Source organism: Lonchura striata, chromosome 4 (assembly GCF_050655825.1).
Source record: "Lonchura striata isolate lonStrDom1 chromosome 4, ASM5065582v1, whole genome shotgun sequence".
NCBI lineage: Eukaryota > Metazoa > Chordata > Aves > Passeriformes > Estrildidae > Lonchura > Lonchura striata.
This window is the reverse complement of record NC_140706.1, coordinates 8,366,451-8,385,901: the sequence shown is the minus strand read 5'-3', so window position 1 is coordinate 8,385,901 and position 19,451 is coordinate 8,366,451. Positions and strand designations below refer to the sequence as shown.

Below are 19,451 nucleotides of genomic sequence, written 5' to 3'. Positions count from 1 at the left end.
TATTTAAGATTTACAGATTTAAGCTTTAGCCTTAACCAGCCAAGTCTTAGCTTTTGAGGAGCTGTAATGTAGGTTTGAACATTAAATTCTTCTTCATTTCAAATTGCTGACTTACGTTTAATCTTCATGTAATTATTGGTTAGCGATAATCACAATGTGGTAAGTTGTATAGCAATGGAAACCTTGAAGAGTGGGGTTTTTTTCATTTTGGCAGAGAAGTGACTATTGATATTTTCACTCTCTGCCAGGGCTGAAGAATAAAGTTTGTTAAGGGTTGAATAGGCCAGATAGATAATGCTACTACTGTTTTCAGCAGATGCTAATGCAGTGTTTTATTTTGCATATGTATTGATCTTTGCTGCCTCAGTACAGAGTGGTGAGGGTAACTATGTTGGTCCTAAAGGGTAATTTCATTCTTTTCTAAGGCATACCATTATTCTGTTAACAGTAATTGCTCTTTTTTGAATGATTAATTTGATCACATGAACTGTTTCTAATTACTTTGGTGACTGGCAATTTCCTGTACTGAGAAATTGTAGTTGTGGTCATATCCTATTTACTCTGAGTATATGCCTTAAGAAAAATGCTCACTGACAGGCATTTTCAGAAATTGCCACTAATTTCAAGATCTGGTTGGACACTTTATAGAAGATGCTTAGCACTTGTTTTACATTGGTGTACAGTATATGGAAAAGTACTTGACGAATGAGGATGTAAGGCCAGGATGAGCAGGTTTGCAAATGCAGGCCTATCTGCTAAATTACCACCTATGCTGTCAGTGCTGTGAAAACTGAAAGGTGTGGGATGTGTTTCTTGCACGTTTTACAATGTTCTTGCACTCGAGCTGGATGTGCTCACTGCTGTAAGCTCTGTTTGCTTGTGTCAGTCACTGCTAATGAGCCAGAGCGTGTGCAGTGCCAGGCGTGCAGCACTGAGAGGCTCCTGCTTGGTGAGGCAGCCCTGGAGGGAGCAGGGGCTGCTGGGCTGTCTGCAGCAGTCACACTGCTCCAGTGACAGCAGCTCAACCCTGCACACAGCACTGACCCCGCAGAGGCACGTCTGCCTCCAGTGCCAAATCTGCATCCAGCTCACAAATAGCAGGACAACACTGAGCTGTCTCAGCTGCATTTACAGCAACTGAATTAAACCATGATTTAAATGAAGAATGTAGCCAGCAGAGAAGAAAGGTGCTGGGCTTGGCCAGGGTGTAGGACACTGCCTACATGAAGATTCACTCACTCTCTGTTGTCTCATGCTGAAACTGGGCATGGCTGTGGTACCACTGTGTTAAGAATAGCATCATTCCCATGGACACAAACCACTGGGAGTTGAACACTCCTTTTGCAATTGCTACAGCAACTGGGCATGTAGTGCTTGCTGAAGGGCTGATGTTACATGCATCTGCTGGGTCTGAGCTGGTTCTTCAAAGCTGTTTGCACTGGTTCCACAGGATGTGATAGGCACTTGAATGGCATTCAGAATCAAGAGGTCTGTGATTCAAAGCCCCAACTTCTGTCTCACCCCAAAAGTACCCCCAGAAGAGGTACTTTTGCCTCTTAGTAAAAGTACACCACTGATAACATCACCAAGAGCAGCAGTACCAGGTTCCTGAAACTGAGCATTCCCTCTGGTAATCTGACATTCTAAGCCTTCAAAGTGCCACCAAGTGCTTTGCCACAACATACTGTCTTAAATATATGTTCTACATGTGTTCCTTACTCCACCTATGCTTGTAAAACTGTTACATTTGACTTGTATTGGAATGACTCTGGCAAATAGCTGTACTTATCAATAACTAATCTGCAGCCCCAATCATGTATGCTCTGACACAGCTGTAATACCCAGTGCCTGTGGGGACTCTGATCTAGCGCAGAAACCAAGAGCTGCAAGGCTTTTTATGCTTTCCCTGATCTGTCTGTAACCTGTCCTCAAGGATTTTTACAGGCAAGCAGCCCGTAGACCTGATATGGACATGTCCCTCACAGTAAACTAAAGAACTTTGTCAGATGTTCAATGGCTCATTAGAGTGGGACCTGTTATCCCTGCCCAGGACACACATGCTGCCTCTCCAGTGGCATATTGCCCTTCCTGATTACCTTTGCCACCTCTAAGGCTGGGGCATATATCTGTTAGTAAATCATTTCAGGCATTCCTGCAGTTCACAGCCAGGTGTGCAAAGGAAAACCAGTTCCCTTCATGAGTGGATCATGAGTTCTGCTCTAGTGTTTTGAACCAGAGAGCTTCTGTTGGCCAGCTATGATCCATTGTCTGCATTCATCTGCCTGGGGCCATCCTAATAAGTTGTGAGGCACGTGCTCAGAATTTACCGTTTTGCTGACTGTATGAACAGGAAGCAGAAATCTGAAGGATGCTTTGGAGATGCTTTTTGCAATGCAATATAAACACAGTGAGAGGGCCTCTTCAGAAGTCTGTGGATATGCCCACACTTGGATAGTTGCTGGGCCTAGCTGATTCAGGAAAGAACATAAAGAAGTCATTGATTCAATGGGAAACATTTACCCAAGAGTTGTGTTTGAGCAGCTTAGGTCTCAGAACGGAATTCCACTTTGACAATTGTCAATATTCATTAAAAAACTTATTTTGGCATCTGAGAATTACTTTCTAGGTTCATTTAAATAACCAGTTACCATATTTATTAATTATATTTTCATTGCATTGTATGTTAAGTCTTGGATAATTTTAAAGATTTAATTTATGACCCAACTATACTTGCCCTTTAAAAAAAGTCCAAAGGGCAGAGACTTACAAGCCTTTACATGTTCATATGGAATGAGCAGAGGAGACCTCAGCATGTGGGTGTCCTGTAAGCAATATTAACATATAAATGTTAAATAATGATACCTTCTGAAGGTAAGAGCTGTGGTTTTTGCAAACCTTTTGAACACTCATGTGCATATGCCAGGCAGACAAACACTCTGGAGTTTGAAAGATGAGCCCTTTTGAACTATAAGCCTCCCATCTCAGTATGATTCCTAGGGAGAAAATCTTGTTGCAAGCGCTTTGGATTTATGTAGGCCCTGTGGAGTTCACTGGTGGGTTTCTTTGGCAGGTGGGCCTTATTAACCTGCCAGCAAGGGACTGTTTGACCTGCTTGGGTTTGTACAGCTTGTAAATAAAGATTCTGTCAGGGAAGAGAGATTCTCTTGTGCTTCAGACTATTTATATCTCTTCTAACTGTGGCTGTTAAAGCTTATAAAGAAACAGAAGGTCTGGGATGTGAGACAGAAAACCCTGAGGGAGTTTTATGTGTTGTATTTGGATTGCTGTGTTAATATCCTAAAATAAACACAGCATGCTAGAAAATGGGGAATATTTTTATTGTAATTATTATTAACTCAAAGACATAAATTATTGGTTATTGAATGAAACATGGCTGAGCTTGGCTGTAGGGGACAATAAAATAACCTCTTAATTTAACACTAGCAGCTACTGGCAATCAATGGGAACCAGACATTTAATCAGCTTAATTTCCCTCTTTTTTGCTATTTTTTTTCTTTTTTTGCATTGTTTTCAAATTTAATAATTACTAGTATTTACATTTTTTACAGCTCAGGTTAGTAATGAATACAATAAATTTACAATAAATTGTAATGATCATAAAACTATGATCGACTAATCATTAATAGAATAATTTTAATTGGACGGAATTATTATATTGAAAGGTGTGTTGTATTACTGATTGAAAAAAATATCCCTTTAAGAAGTCCTTTTGTCTGTCTAGTGCAGGTCTTATTATAGGGTCCTTTCTAACTTTCCAATATGTAATTTTTAATAGGTGTATCTTATTCACTGAAAAGACTATGTTATTTTATTTCTTACATTCCTTATAATGTAAGAAAATGTCTTCCTTTTACTCAAAAGCAACCAGTTTGCACTAGCTGAACAATCTTTTTGGGAAAGGTTTCCTTCTGTTTCAGCAGACCTACTCAGACACCCAAGTGCTACTGCAGATCAAATGACACCGACTTCAGGGTCTGCCAGAGTTGAGCTTTTGAGTCTGTATTCCTTGCTCATTCATTTAAAAGGAAATTTTGGAATATTTCTGCCTTTTGTCCTGATAGGACTCAACAAATGTTTTTTGACCTTAGCCAGGATGGACTGATGTGGTACTTAGGCATTTTATTGTAAAATATTTTATATTAACAGTCACCAGTTTAGAACCTGCTGAATTTCCAATTGCAAACATACATGTTTGCAAAAGTATTTCACTCTAGAGCTGCTGCAGTGGCCCAGGAGAGCTTGCTAGTGAAGAAGTAAGGTATTAGTGGTGATGCACAATACCCTACTAATGCAGTAGGGTATCAGTGATGATGAACACTGGATGGAGAATGGCTCCCAAATTTTTCTAGTCACCGAAACTTTACAAGAGGAAGCCACTTGGGAGAAACATGAAGACAGGCCTTTTCTTCTTTTGTTCCACCTCCTTTCCAATGGGCATCCACTTTGTGAGCTGGATGCCCTGGCTCCCAGCCCTGCTGTGATGTGGGACTGGCAAACTGCTGTGCACCTGTTCCAGGGGGATTAGCCACTGGTGACAGCCCATACCCAGAATTTCCTCCACAGATGGTATTATCCTTCAACAAGTGAGTCAGAACCATTTGACTTGGAGCTTTTTATAGTTGTTGTTGAGGGTAATGATAATCATCCTAATAAAGTAGTTCTTAACCTCTCATACTGAATAGTTTGCTATTGGTTGAGGAAGATACCAAACTGTCCTTCACTCCCATCCCTATCAGCTTTACCAGCACTGGCAAAACACTGTTAAGCTTTTACAATCATCTGTCATTACAGTGGGAAGTGAGTGTTGTCTGGTGGATGAGATACCAGGCTGAGGGCAGAATTGACTCCGCTAATTAATTCACCATTGGGAAATCTAAGACTATATTACTTCCTCTGCTATTTTGATTTTCCTAATGATAAATACATTCATTTGAGAATTCAATAAACGGCTCATGCTGAAAATAAAGTATGCCAGGACTGGTTTGCAGAACTGGGCTTTAAGTTAAGTTTTCTAGTCCAAAGAATCAAATATTATCTGCCTTGTATTACTACATGTTGATATGCTAATTGATAACAGATATAATATTTATTTTTTTTCTCTTTTGTCTTCCACTTACAAGGCTTTATGTCATTCTAATAGAACAGAGTTTTTGATACAAATACTTTATTGTTTTACTTTGAAAATTGTCCATATATAGTTCAGGGAATAAATGTCCTAAATATTATTCCACCCAAGCCTCTCTTTTTATTTTTTATTATTTTATCTTCTTTTTTTATCTCCTCCTTTCCCCCTTTTTTTTCTCCTTTTTTCCCCTCCCTTTCTGCAAGTACATAAAAAGAATCAAGCACTTCCTGCTATCCCTAAGCACAAATTTAGTTCCTGGTATAGCAACTCTAACGTATTCAGGAAGGAAGGAATAATCTTTCTGAGGCTGTAGTGTTTTTACAGTGGCTGCAGTAGCTGTAGCTCAGATTGTAGCTCCATACTGGAGGAATTGTGTAATGTTTGATCTTTGGAAGTAATAAGGAACAGGCCCATTCATAGGTGAGAATAATATGCATTGTGCAGTACAGTGAAGCAGACAAATGTTCCTGCATAGAGGAGACTACCATCTGGTAGAATAAAACCATTCATACTAGCCACAAAATTCACTGAATAACAATAATTTTTTCCAAAATAAACCCCTCCTTTTTCTGGCTAGGATAAAATAAGACTGATTAGGTATCACTTGTAAAAGGTAAATTTTATGAAAGAAGAGGATGTAAGTGCTCTAGAGGAGAAGGATTTGCAGGAGAAGCATGATAAGATAAAGATTTGTCTAAAATAGGACTGGGAAATGGCTAAGTGGGAACTGTGAGCTGAGTGTGTGGGAGGAAAGGAGGCAAGCATTCATTTCACCAAACATTAAGAACAGAAAAAAGGCATGGGTGGAGAGCAGGTTTCTTTTTGTTACTCTGCTTTAAATTGACCTGTTGATTTCAGTTCCTGCAGGGCATTAAGACTGTGTTCAGTGGGCTTAATTTATCAACCAGCCTGTTGTGAATAGTTACTATCTGTTCTTCCTTCTAACTACTCTCTTTACCTCACCAAAAAAACCCAAGTTACAACCAGCCTGATTCACCTTTCAATATAAGAAGATTCTACCTGATTTGGATCCAGCTGCTTTGCTTTAAAGATATCAGCTGTTAAATTTAAGCAGCACACTGAAGGGTTGCTCTAGCTTTCACCTGTGAGCAGTCAGGTCCAGCGTGCCCTCATACAAGCCTTCTCCTGGCTCCCATGGCAGCGGATGTGAGGACAGAGTAGCATGGAGTGGGTTATACTGTCGGTGTGGGAGGGAAACAGCTGCCTGGTAAAGCTGCTTTTTGTGGAGTATATCAAGTTCTGGCCCTGTTTTGCCATAAATTAGCTGGTTTAATAAACATTCCCGGCAGCCTTCAGTAAACAGACTGTTTCATGCTTGAACTTACTAACATGCTCTTATCTTTGCTATAAAATGTATATAATCATGAGAGATTTCCGAGTGACAGAGTGGATTTGTGAAAACATCCGCATAATGTTTTTCCACTTGCTTTCAGCTCCGTTCATGGATTTGCTGGCTGAGACAGTGTTTGGAGTAAAGTCACATGATCAATCTGCATTTTCTTGCAGTCTTCCTGAGCTTTTGCACCATTCTTTTTCATACCAGGTATTCTGTTATCTATAGATCCAGGCTCCTTCTTCTAAGGGTAATAAATCAAAATTATACAGTGTTTAGTATTTCAGTCAGAGGGATTATGTCAGAATTAGAACATTCCTGAGTGAAGGTCATATAAATCAATCCTTCAGTTATTCCATTTTCAGTTTCATTGTAATGAACAGTCCCCTGCTTGCAGTGAGAAAGCTTATGGTGCTGGAATGCTGATAAGATGATACTGCATTCAGAGTACATTTTCAACCATTGGATGAAATCTGCAATGCGATATATGACATATATGCAAGGGTCTGAGTTGAAAAGCCTTGAAATTGTCAAATTATAGCATTCTAGGGATGAGACTGGTTTACAAAATCATTGAATCCTCTGTATAGCAGAAAAAAATTTAATGTGCAAAGTAATAACAGAGGACTTGTAGTAGAAATGTAAAAGCAAAATACACCACTCTTTTATCATGATAAACAGGTTGATGGTATATTGTTGTGCATGCTTAACACGGGGGTGTGTTTTTTACCTGGGTAATAATGCACAATAACTAACATCACTTTTCCTGCTTAAAATATTGACAAGTGATGTTGCTTCTAATAACATAATGTAGCTATGTAGCCATTTTAATTGCTTGCAGAATTGAAATACTGAGAAAGAACTTGGCGTTGGAATCAGACTGATGGAATTCGCTGTATGCTGCCAATTACTCAGGTTATTGTCTAAATTCCTTGATCAAACATACACCCTATATGTACTTCCTAATGTATATATGAATCTGTGCTCACGGGATAGTATAAAGCAAATACTACTCTTTGAACACACTCCCACTCACTTTACCCTGGGGAAATTGTTAAAATATGCATATGTCTATTTATTTACTATACACAGCCCTCCACTGACATGCCAATATTCCAGGGCTTGTATGTTCCAGTCTATTTGCTCCCTTCCCTTTGACTAGCTTTGCACTCCCACCAGCTTCCCCCTGGGTTAGACATATTTGGTTACCACTCAGCCCTGACTTCCATGTGGCTTCCTCCAGTTCCTGTGCACCCCTGCCCTGTGCAGAAGTGCAGCTGGAGGCCACAGGGAGGAGGAGGAGGAGGAGGAGGAGGAGGAGGAGGAGGAGGAGGAGGAGGAGGAGTAGGAGCTCTCCAGGGTTCTGCTCAACCTGAGATGCAAGGATCTGGGGAGAAGTTCCTCAAACCTGGCCTTCAATCCAGCAGCTTGAGTCAGCTTGTAGAAACCCCCAATAGTACCACACTGGTAAAGGTTCTGCATTGCAAGGTTAAAAATGGAAAAGGGAATTCTGACAATTCCTTATTTACCTGCATGAATTGTGATGTTCTGAGTAGTGCCCTGAGTGTGGAGCTTGCAGTCCTCCTCCACTTGGTGTTTCTGAAGAGATGGAAACACCATCAATGGAGGTGGGAACGATGGTTGTGGAGGAGGAGGTGACAGACTTCCAGGATCAATGATGAAACTGTGAACTCACCAGAAGGGGGCCTGCAGCTGATGGATTCAATTTCTGAGGATCCATTCAGGATCATCCATCATGCTGGGAATTGCAGGTAGCCCTGAAGCAATGTGAAACATAGCTTTTAAACAACATTTTTAACAGGAGTTTTTAAGGAGGTGTCTTCAATGTTATCTTTCTGGTTTTACTGGAAATCTAACAGCATCACCTTTTAACTAGCAGCTTCAGCAGGAACATTTGAAAGAGTTGGCTTCTCTGTGCTACCTTGTCCTGGACTTGGGCTACACAGGGAAAATATTTGCAGTTTTTACCTTGCACCGAGCCTGCTGTTCCTGATTATAGGAACTGAGGGATGACAAGCTTAGGACAAAGCACAAGGACCACAAAGGCCAGTGATGATAGCCATGTGAAAAACAGAGGAGCCAGAAGGAATAGGGAAGAAATAAAGGGGCACAATAAGAAGTGTACTGGGATATTATGCAGCTCTTCAGGAAACAATCACAGATGTTAAGCAGCTCATTAGGAAGGAACAAATCTCTCCATAATACAAGACTTGATCAAAATCAGCCTGAATGTGAGTGTGGCTATCTGAGCATGGGTTGCGTGTGTCTCTGCAGTGCAGAGGCTTGAAGGCAGGTTTGCCACCAGCACACAGGAGCTGGGACACAGCGATGCACAAGTAACCTTGGTGACAGAGGAAGGACTGAAACAGCGAATTCACAGCTCCCTGCTCTGTGCTCAGACCCCCAGACTCCGTTCTCTGTGTGTTTATCAGCAGCGATGAAATACAAGTCACTGCTGCAGGCAGCAACGCTCTGTGCTCACCCTACTCCTCATACTCCTTCCTTAGGCACTCATTTCTGACTATGACCAGAGATTGGATAAAGGGACTCACAGGCTTTTGGTTTAGCCCAGTGTAGTCATTCTAGTTTCCATGATGCCAAATGAAGCCTTCATCTAACCTAAATAAAGAACAGGATGTGGCACTGTTAGTTTCTTTGTTTACAGTGTCTTAATAAATTCTAGAACAAATGTACTCAATTTGGATGCAAAAGAACATTCTCTCACTGTCAGCTCTACAAGCTGGTCTTGAAAACTGATAGTCACTGAATTCTTTTTGTCCTGCACATCAATGCAAAGAAAGCTTTGGAGACAAAACCTGTAAATTTCTTCTGCAGTAGCTCTTCCCTGCCTCAGCACCGTCTGCAATTCCTACCTTCAGCAGGTTTATGAAATGTTCAGCTGAATAAAATTATATTGTAACTGATATAGGAGAAAGATTGGAATTAATTTCATTGTTATTACAGTGAAATGAAATTAGTTATATTGACAACTCAGTTTTGAAGGGAGCAAAAGCTGCAATATTTTTATACCCGTTAGTAAAATAACTTGATAATCCTGATATGCTGCATAGAAAAATTATTTTTGTATGATACTGTTTCACAAAATAATGTAAATATATGAATTGCATAGGTGTTTCTAGGCACAGAATTTGCTCACAATAAATGAGCTGTGATCTTATTTTGTTTCAGTAAAATTCCAGTTTATCTTCATTTTATTCATTTGCTTTGTGATACCTAAGTTTGCCATAATAAAGACTCTTGGGGTTCTAATTAGTGATTTTTCTGGAACACCATTTACCACAGTGATTTGAGATAAAGGTTAGTGCCTCCAGGAACCTGGAAAATACTTGGATTTGTGCACAATGTATTTCATGTTGGTTTATTTAGATAATTCAAAGATTTAAACAAAAAGGTAACATATAATGATTAATCTGATGCCTTCTATCACTGAAGGAATATATTATCAAAGCCTGTCCTAAAATTTTCTTTCAACCAGATCTGTCATTTTTCATTTGGACAATACTGACTTGTTCATCTTTTTGTTTGAAATGTGCTTTACCACACACACACACAAAAAAAATGCCAGAGTAGTCAGAGAAAGGAGATACCTTTGAGAATCATCCCTAATATATTTCCATTAATCTAAATGGAGTAACAGCCATAGTATCCAGCCTATATGCTCTGCAAGGAGAGAAATACAGTTCCATACACAAAAGGCATGGTCTGGTTAAATCAATTTCTATAGCATCTTGTCTCCACATATTTCAGAGCACTATTCTTCTCAATTAACGTCAGCTCTGTTCTGGGAATACTCTTTGGTAATTAACTGTTGCTGTTAGAGAGCTAACTTCAGATTGAACACAGCTGGCTTATGTGTTTTGTTAATAGTTTTGGTAATGGAACAACAAATGCAAGGGGAGCAAACTACTAAGCAGAAATCAGAAGATTTTCAACCCAAATAAATCAACTTTAAGCATAAGAAACCCCAAATGCAAATTTCCTTTGACTTTCTCCTGATAAAAAAAAAATTACAAACTTGAGGTAGTCTACACCTTTGGCATATTGAAGGTTGCATACCCTGTGCCTCTGTGCAAATACCACTAATCTCTAGAATATTTCACTTTAAATTCATTCTTTGGCGCTTCTTTACTTTCATTTCCACTTACATCAAAGTCAAACAGAAACCCCTCAAACAGCCCAACTCTTCACAGAGCACAAGAATGGAGACAGAGCAGATACAAAGTTCAGGGAGGGTATGAAGAAAACACGTAATGCATGTGTGAGAAGGATCACAGATGAAGGAAGAAGAAAGCCAGCTGAAAAAAGGAGATGAAGGAAGGTAAGTGCAAGGCAGATTTTTAACACATCTCAGTCTTGCTGTGGCTTTTATGGGTAATTAATTACCCACTAGAGGGAGATTGACTGTAACTTGTTGCCAGGTGGATTATGGCAGAAGTTAGACTTCATAAAGTGCAAAGAGGAAACCCTGTGGTAAGAAAGCAAGAGAAGATAGAGGTTCCTTTCCTTGGTGGAGTTTTGCTCTGTGTAAGTTACCAAGCGGACTGAGATCGCTTCTCTTTCTGACCTGGCTTTCATTATATTCCTACACAAAAAATCCCCACCCTTATTAACCTGTTTGTTCTGTTGGTGAGAGGAACACGTGGAGTTTAAGGGTGGCAGAAACAGTGTAGTGCTGTAGTGCTTGTTAGGACTACACTGCCATAGGCCCCCAGCATGGGGTGAGCCATGCATGACTCAGTCAAGTGCCTTGAGAGCCCTGAAAGGACCCTTTGGTCCACCTCAAACACCTCCTTGGTTCCAGGTTAGGACTTCCATCTCACAGCTTTTATTGGCTGCCCATGGGTAATCATTTATGGCCTCTTACTCTCACCTCTATTTGTGCAGAAGAGAGGAAGCTTTTAACATTCAAAGCAGGCTTAGGCATGTCCTTTCCTCAAGGGAAACCAAGAAAGGAAGTAGTAATGGATGCTTAGAATTGGAAACAGATCATAGGAAAAGTAGCTCCTACCCATTTGTGTCATTCCTGCTTCTGAAAATCAGTAGTTCAGGGATTTCCTAATTTCCAAAGAGGACACTGCAGCTAGACAAGCATGTGTCAGGGACTTCATTAAGCCCAGCTCCCTTGAGTGTATCTAGTTTCTTGTTGAGCCTATTTCTTTATATTTTGAGAACATCCTGTGGCAATGAGTTTATATGAAAATATATTTCCTTCTGTTCTTTTTTAAACCCTGCTCCCAGATAAACTGGTTTAATTAATACGGCATTTATGAGCAGCAATAAAAACCATTTGTTATTCACTTTCCTCCCACCTTCATTATTTTCCAGACCTCTGTATATCCCCTTCCTGTTGCAGTGCAGAATTCTAACCCCACTCTGGCTCCACTTATACTAGGATTTTTGAATAATATGAAGTCTTTTCAGAATCAAGCTCTGAGCAGTGAAAGTGGTCTTAAGCCTAACCTTGCCTTTGTGCTTAAGAACTGTTGTATACAGGAGAACATAATGTGAACTTGGAAAAGATGCATAATTATTTCCACACAGGAAGTTTGCAGTTGATAGTTTGGTGTCACAGATAGAAATGACTAGTCTAAAATACCATGAACTAAGTAAGAGCCAAAACAATTATCTAATGCCTGTGAACCCTCGGGGTCAAATATAGTCTCTGCTACCATGTGCAATGCCAGAAAAGTTTGCTGACAAACACCAGCCATCAAAAACACCTCTTCCTCCCAGACTCCATGTCACAGTTTCCTAAGTGGCCTGTGATTACATCCTGCTTACCTTCAAATTCCCTCAAAAATACAGGGGGTTCTGGGTACTACTGATTCAATAACCCTGGTTTAATAATTATTAAAAACATGGCATGACTTCAGTTAGCAGTGGCCTGATATGATCCTTAAACAAATCAGGTAAAGGTAAATGTAAAGCAATGAATTTGCAAAAATCCAAATAAAAGAAAGACATTTGCGTTGCTTATCCAAAGCAATCCAAAGAAAAGAAATAGGGTATATAGGACATTTGCAGACCTAGCAGAGCAGCTGGCTGTGCTCTATAAGAAAACTAGGCACAGGTGCTGGGATTGTGCCCAGGGCCCTGATTCCCAGCTGGCATGCTGAAAGAGGCTTCCCGCTCAGGGAGAGTTAGATGTCTGTTCCTGGGAGGAGAGGCCTCGCAGAGGGGAGAACGTTGTTCCCTTGGCACAACAGGGAAGCTCTGCTGGCTAAGCCACCTTATTGTTGATATCTGTTGGGCATATTTCCTTTTTCAACTGTTGGATTAGTGATTAGAAAAGAAAATGACTGATGTGTGTCATATAGGAATGAGTGTGAGGCTTGCCGCCCTGACTGATGAGCAGGCTGGATGGCTCACTTTTACCTGCTGCAGATTAGTCTCAATGAGCTGCTCTCGCTCTATCCAGCTGATGAACTGCTAGGTATCTGTAGACCCCAGCTAAGACTTGTTTGTACACAAAACTCCCTCTTGAAATTGTTTTCAGAGGAGAGCGCCTGCTCTGGGGGACTGCACTTCCCCTGGATACTGATCAAATGCAATGGTAAAGCTCTTTTATGTCAACTTTGTATTTTCTTACATACATGACTTGTTAGCCACGCTTTATACACACATGCAACCTGGATTAAAGCATATAACGTGTTACTGAGAAAATATCTAATTGCTTGAAGGTAACAGGATGTTTTGGGGTGAATGCCTCCCAAGTCTGTCTCTAGGGGATACTATAATAATAATAAAGTGAATAGAGGCCTAAGACAGGCTGGAGAGAGGTTGCTGATTACATGGGAAAGCCCAGACAAAGCATCTTCTGTTTCTGGTGCCTGAAATTCAGCCGCACAAGAAAAAGGCAGGATACTGGCAAAGCACCACTGGGATGTACTTGTGCTGATGGCTCTTTGTTGTTTTTCTATAGCTTCACATCACATTTTAACAGGTATTTCCCCTCAAGATTCTCATATAGCTACAAATCAAGTGTTGTCAACAGATCTGCCATTTCACTTGACTTGGAGATTACCATTCTTTCTGTCTCACAAAAATAAAGATGAAAATGTTAATTTTTATCTCTGTCCAAGACTTTTATGATGCTATCTGGCACGAAATAGGATTTGATGTTACAAGTACATAACTGCACTGATCCTTTACCACTCTGTGTGAATGCCTCTGATAGTAAAGGGACATGGCATGCATATGCCTGTTAGAATTGGGGCCCAACAGCTTAGGTCCTGCTGAGGTCAAGGTGCAGAGATCCAGACAAACACTGATTTGGAAAATTTACAGTATAGAGGATGGTTGTAGAAAGAGAAAGTGCACTGACCATTCCAAAGGAACCAACTCCTTTTTAAAATCTCTTAATCTGCTTTTCATTATCTCTGTGGGGAGGCCTCTTGAGAAAAGCAGCTCTTTGACTTGAATAAAGGAGGGTCTGTGGGCTTGCATGCTGGAATGGGGAGGTCATTGTACAGCAGCACAGAAGATAGGAGTGTCAGTCAGGTCAAGGAGAACAGGATGAAAAAGTGTGAGATCTGTGTTACAGGCTTGGTCTGGATTATGAGAGGTAGAAGGTTTAAAGCTGAAAGGTAAGTAAGAGAGAGTGAATTCAAAGGTTGGAAAGACACATTCTGGTAGGGTTATTCAGGCTGAATGTAAGGGAAAATATGAGCCAGGACTGATAAGATCATCAGCAAAACCAGCAAGAAAGAGGTAATGACAGCAGAGGCCCAAGGGGGCTAAATTCTACACAGGAATTTTAAGCATCAGGCTTCAGCAAACGAACATATCCATCTTCAATATTTTTCATTTTCTCTTTTAACAGAAATGCTTAGCTCTGCTCACCTCCTCTAAGGCTGAGAAAACACAAATATGCCATGGGGATAATGGGACAATGCTGCATTTTGCCTGCACCAAGTCATATACAGCTGTGTGCATGTGCTGGCTGTAACCTGCTCCCCTCCAAACCAGTACTTACCATAAAAAGCCTCAGCCTTGCAAAATTGCTAAAGTTACATTGCTGCCATTAAAATGGTCCTTGGAAGTAGCACATTTTTCTCCTTTTTAGAATACAAAGGTAAAAATTCTCTTAAAATGGTGTGCTAACCTTCTGCTGTTTCTTTAATGGACACAGACTGAAAGGTATCTGTTTTGCAGGGACCTCCTGTCTTTCCAGTACTCCTATAACACTGCTTGACTTCACCAAGAATTTTGTGATATACAAGAAATGCAGGAACAGGTCTACAAAATCTGGGATGGGGTGGAAGAGAGCCTCTTGCATGCATTTCCTGTCTTGCTTTCTGATGGGTACATAAAAGCAGTGGTGGCAGATTTAGGGCTTTTATTGATGGTAACACAACATTTAGTGTTTTCTTAAAGACCTAACTCTGAGAGGCAGATAATGACATAAGATTGTTGGCTTTCTGCATTTCTGATTACAGACAGGAACTTGCAAACACTACAGCCTAAAAAATCCTGGAGACCAATAATAACTCTAAATGCATAGTTTTAGAGCCTGTCATTCATAAAATCAAACTGATTCATTTGGAGACACGACAGGTTACTTAAATACAGCACTGATGATTCTGCAGCAAAATCTCAGTCTTTCTCATATCAGCTGGAGCTAACAGGTGTGTTTGTAACACTAGAGACTCCTTTTTTTTCCCCCCTCTCTCTGCAGTTCTCAAAGTCTAAATCAATTTGCTTTTTATAGCTACATTCACCTATTTTTTTGGTTGTGCACATAGCCTGAACACTGCTTGCCCTCCCTCTGCTTGATCCTGCCTTGGCCAGAACCTTGTGGATTTATCCCCATGTGTTCCTCCAGTGCCCCAATCTCTCTTTGTGCAGCTTCTCCTGTTTCACATAAGCTCCATCTGCTGGGAAAAGGGAGAACCTCGGTGGTTTTCATTCTGAACTGCAAATGCTTTTCCCTCAATTTGGAAAGATTTTCAAAATTACCTGTTTCTGCTCCCCTGGCTGTGCTCTTGCCCACCTGCATGCCAAATTTAACTAATGACAACCTAATATGTTATTTGTATGGCATTTTGTGCTGCTAATTTGGGTCAAGCCTATGCAATCTTTTAAAATACCACTTTTTTACTTGAATTTGAGCAGGTAGCTAATTATCCTTGGATGGGGAATGACTGTTTGCAGCACATTATTGCCATCCAGGCACTCTCTGCATGGTTTTTCAGGGCAGTGTTTGAATAGGCACCCAGGGCAGCCTGTTTCTGTGCTAATGTGTAGCCAGTGCTGCTTATTTTTGGCACATTTACAGACAGAAGTGAACTTGTGACCTGGACGTACATGCAGCAAATCTGTAATCCAGCCACCACTTGAACTTTTACCTTTGGGTGTAACATTGACAGAGCAACAGGCTTCAGTGTCCCATGAATCTCTCCTAAAAATCCCTGATAATGAATGGAAGTATTTTAAAAAAAAAAACTACTAATAATCCGTTGGTTTTCTCCCTGGAGTAGAAACTTAATGTAACTTGCTACACAGTAACGTCTTTTTTTTCCCCCTTTTTCTTCACATTTACGCTTAACACTGGTGAATAAAGATGAGGTTAATCCCTTTTTGTTCAACCTATTCAAGGAGACAACCTGGAGGTTTCCATGGAAACAGATTCTACAGCCTAAAAGCATAATTCTACTCTTAGGGACTGGCAATGGACCTGTACTGATACGTAGCTTATCGAGTCACACTGTGTACACAAACACGATGTTGCAGCAGTGAAATGGCAAAGGTAACTCCCAGCTCATCAGATGTTAATTACGCCCCCACCTCCTCCCACTTAGAGCCCAGAGCACCAAACACTGCACCCCTCCCCCTCCATGTCCTGAATCCCATCTTCCCGGCCCTTCCTGCCAGCTCCGTTTGTCCTCAGGGCGTACTGGGGAACCCAGGCCGTGTCTGTGTCTCTGGCACGAGTGTCACAGATTTGGTCCTGTCACACAGCCACTGTCACAAGCTACAGGGCACCTCAGGCTGGGAGTGGGGGGAGCTGCTATGAATCCTCAAAAACATCAGTGGGATGCAGGAGAGCTTCCCGGGCCATGTCTTCAGGGGAGGGGTGACTGACTTACAGTTCTCCTCCTTGTTCATATAAACATTTGCCCCCTAATTTCTAGATTTCTAAACTTCCTCAATAAGAATTATAGATTCATCTGCTCCTTTGTCATGTCTGTGCAATCAGTGCAGAGCCCTAGGGTTGTTCTGTGCTTTTATAGGTCTTATGCACCATACCTCCTTCAGACAAGTGAAACAGTCCTGGCTTTGTGATATCACTGGGCTCTGCTCATACAGCAATAAAATACATATTTCAGTATTCACACATCCTGTAACAACCACGAACATTTTCTTTTTATTTGGAGGTCGTTTTGAATTGGCTTAGACAACTCCTGCCTTGCTTTTGCTTCTATTTAATATCCAGGGGAAAAAAGAGACATTTAACATGAAATAATAATCTTCGTTTTGTTCAAATATTGCATTTATTTTAATGATTCTCAGATCCCTATTATATCCATCTAGAAAGAAGGCTTTGTATTTCTTCCTTTTAGTCTCTCTTATCCTATTCCTGCTGGAAAACAGATTTTTCAGCAAGATGGCTGACAACTTTTCCAGACAACATGGTTGCTTTAAGAACCAGATCTAAAATGGCTATGTAGCAGTTCATTTTTTTTTTTTTTTTTACAAAACCCCAAAACCCTAGTAACTATGTGTATTGTGTTATATTCTGGGGATGAGTGTTTTCTCTGTGAGCTCACGGGCTGTTGCTCTGGCTGGAGTAGAAGATGTTTTTCTTTAAAACAAAAACTGACTCCTGTGGAAACCCCATGTGCCTCCTATAGTCACTCAGTTTTTTTCTGTGGGAGCAATTTGTACAAATACTTGAAGATTTTAAATTCTTAGTGTTGTCTTAAGCATTACTTCACAATACTTGCTAAAGGAACACAATAAATTAGTATTTTTAAACTGTATCTATTTGGGAAATTTTCACAGAGTGTATAATCAATCCTTTTCATATACAGTAGCAAACCCTGTAACTTCCAGGTATAAACAAATCTGGAACAAAAGACTGTACAAAAACATAACGAATTCAGCTCTGAAAAGACCCATGCATCTACATTGTCTGCCACCCTGAATACTAATGAATTTAATGAAACTATTGAAAGGCTGCTTACTTGTCTGCATAAATGTATTGAGACCTCTGTAATCATCTGTTTGCTGTCTGAAACCTCTTGTCAATAGTTTAATGACTTCAGAGCATATTATTCTTCTTGTATAGGCTTCATATAATGTTTCTACATAATTAAGCAGCTTTGTTAGAGGAACTGCCATTAATTGCTCCATTTCATTTGGTTTTGTTATCAGCCAACCAGAAAGAAAAAAAGAATAACAAGAGAAAGATACAAACGCAGTCTAGTGAGAGATGTGTAGATTGGGAAGATGTTGTTTGGTTGGTTTTTTTCATGCCATTAATGTAAAGCACTATTGTCAAGTTGCACATTTTAAATAATTTTAACCATTTAAATGCAGTACGTATTTAAATACTTGTAAAAAAACATAGCTGGCTAAAAAATCTTGCAGTCCATTTGAGAGCCTAACATTTTAAAGCAGCTCTAATAAGGATATAAATAGTAATACCCATTAATTTGTTAATTATCACTACATGTAAACAACACTAGCATTTCTTTAGCCATAGTGAGAAAAGTGTTGTGATTTTTTTAATGTTCAGACAATCACATATTCCATCTTCACGAATACTTTTGAATTTAAAATATAAGTAATACAAATTTTATCTAAAATTTTTTGTACTTTGGAGAAACCCTGAACATTTTCTTTAAATAAATAAAAGAACTCCATAAAATTACCAACTAATTTCCTGCATTTGCCTAGTCCTAAGCATGAAGAGATAAACTGCAAACTCACTTGCTTTTTATTGCTATGAGGCACTGTTTTCAGTCACGTTTTGGGTCAAACCTGAACGCTTCTGCTACCCCTTATATATATCATGTTAAGTAACATGTATTTTCTTTGGGGTTGAGGCAGGTGTAGAGGTGAGCAAGTGCCTGGTGTTGTGAGTTACCTGTGAGTCCGAGAGGTCTGATGCCACAGCTCCCTCATGCCCCTGGAGCCCTGTCCTTGGGGCAGCCATCTTGTTGGCAGGGCTGGCAGCCATCTTGTCCACAGACAGTCCCAGCAGCTCTTCCCCCATTTTTTCTGGAACAAGGAAGGCATTAACACCCAAACCTCACGTACGCAGTTTGTAAAATTGTCACTGTTCTCGGATTAAATTAATAATTTCTGCAGTTTGATTCTCATTTTTCACTGCATCTGTCAATACAGTTAAAAATAAAGAAAGTACCACATAATACTGCATTAACTGAGTACTGAAGTATTTGATAAGAGATCCTACTGCTGGCCAGGACTCTGCTAGCATGTGAAGAATATCATGCAGTTTATAGTCCAACTATCAACCAGCACTAGTGTGGCACATCTAACCAACGACCGATTTATGTGCTATTTCCTATCAAAACCATCGCAGCTCCACCAGAAAGCCATTTTTTTCTGTCACATCCCGAGATCCACAAGCAAACACGTGTGTGCAGCAGAACGCCTGCCGCCAACCTTGGCGTGCGGGAGCACGGCCGCACCCACCGCAGGATCACCGGGTCGGGTCCTCATGGCTAGAAGGGACCTCTGGGCATCATCCAACCCAACCTCTGCCAAGGAGGAAGGCACCGTGCGCCGCTGGAGCGCTGTACTTTGCGCCGGGGTTATGTGTGGCCACGGCGCTCGGGGCGGCTCCGTGCGGCACCGGCGCCCGCCCTCCACAGCGGGCACGGCCCGTGGCCTTCCCGGCGGGGCGGGGACCGGGGGCTGCAAGCGAGCCACGCTCGGAGA

General features: G+C 40.7%; 1 protein-coding gene across 2 annotated transcripts in view; it reads right to left on the bottom strand.

The window, feature by feature from the left end:
• Positions 1–19,451, bottom strand: part of NSD2 (nuclear receptor binding SET domain protein 2) — a 97,004-nt gene that overhangs the window by 77,296 nt on the left and 257 nt on the right. Inside the window, exons 2-3 of one of the 2 annotated variants that reach the window (XM_085578481.1) lie at positions 18,634–18,767; positions 8,030–8,278 (exon numbers count right to left, since the gene is read on the bottom strand). The gene's annotated coding sequence lies outside the window, so the exon portion shown is untranslated. The remainder of the gene's footprint in view (positions 1–8,029; positions 8,279–18,633; positions 18,768–19,451) is intronic. The other variant, XM_077782714.2, reaches the window with a different exon arrangement.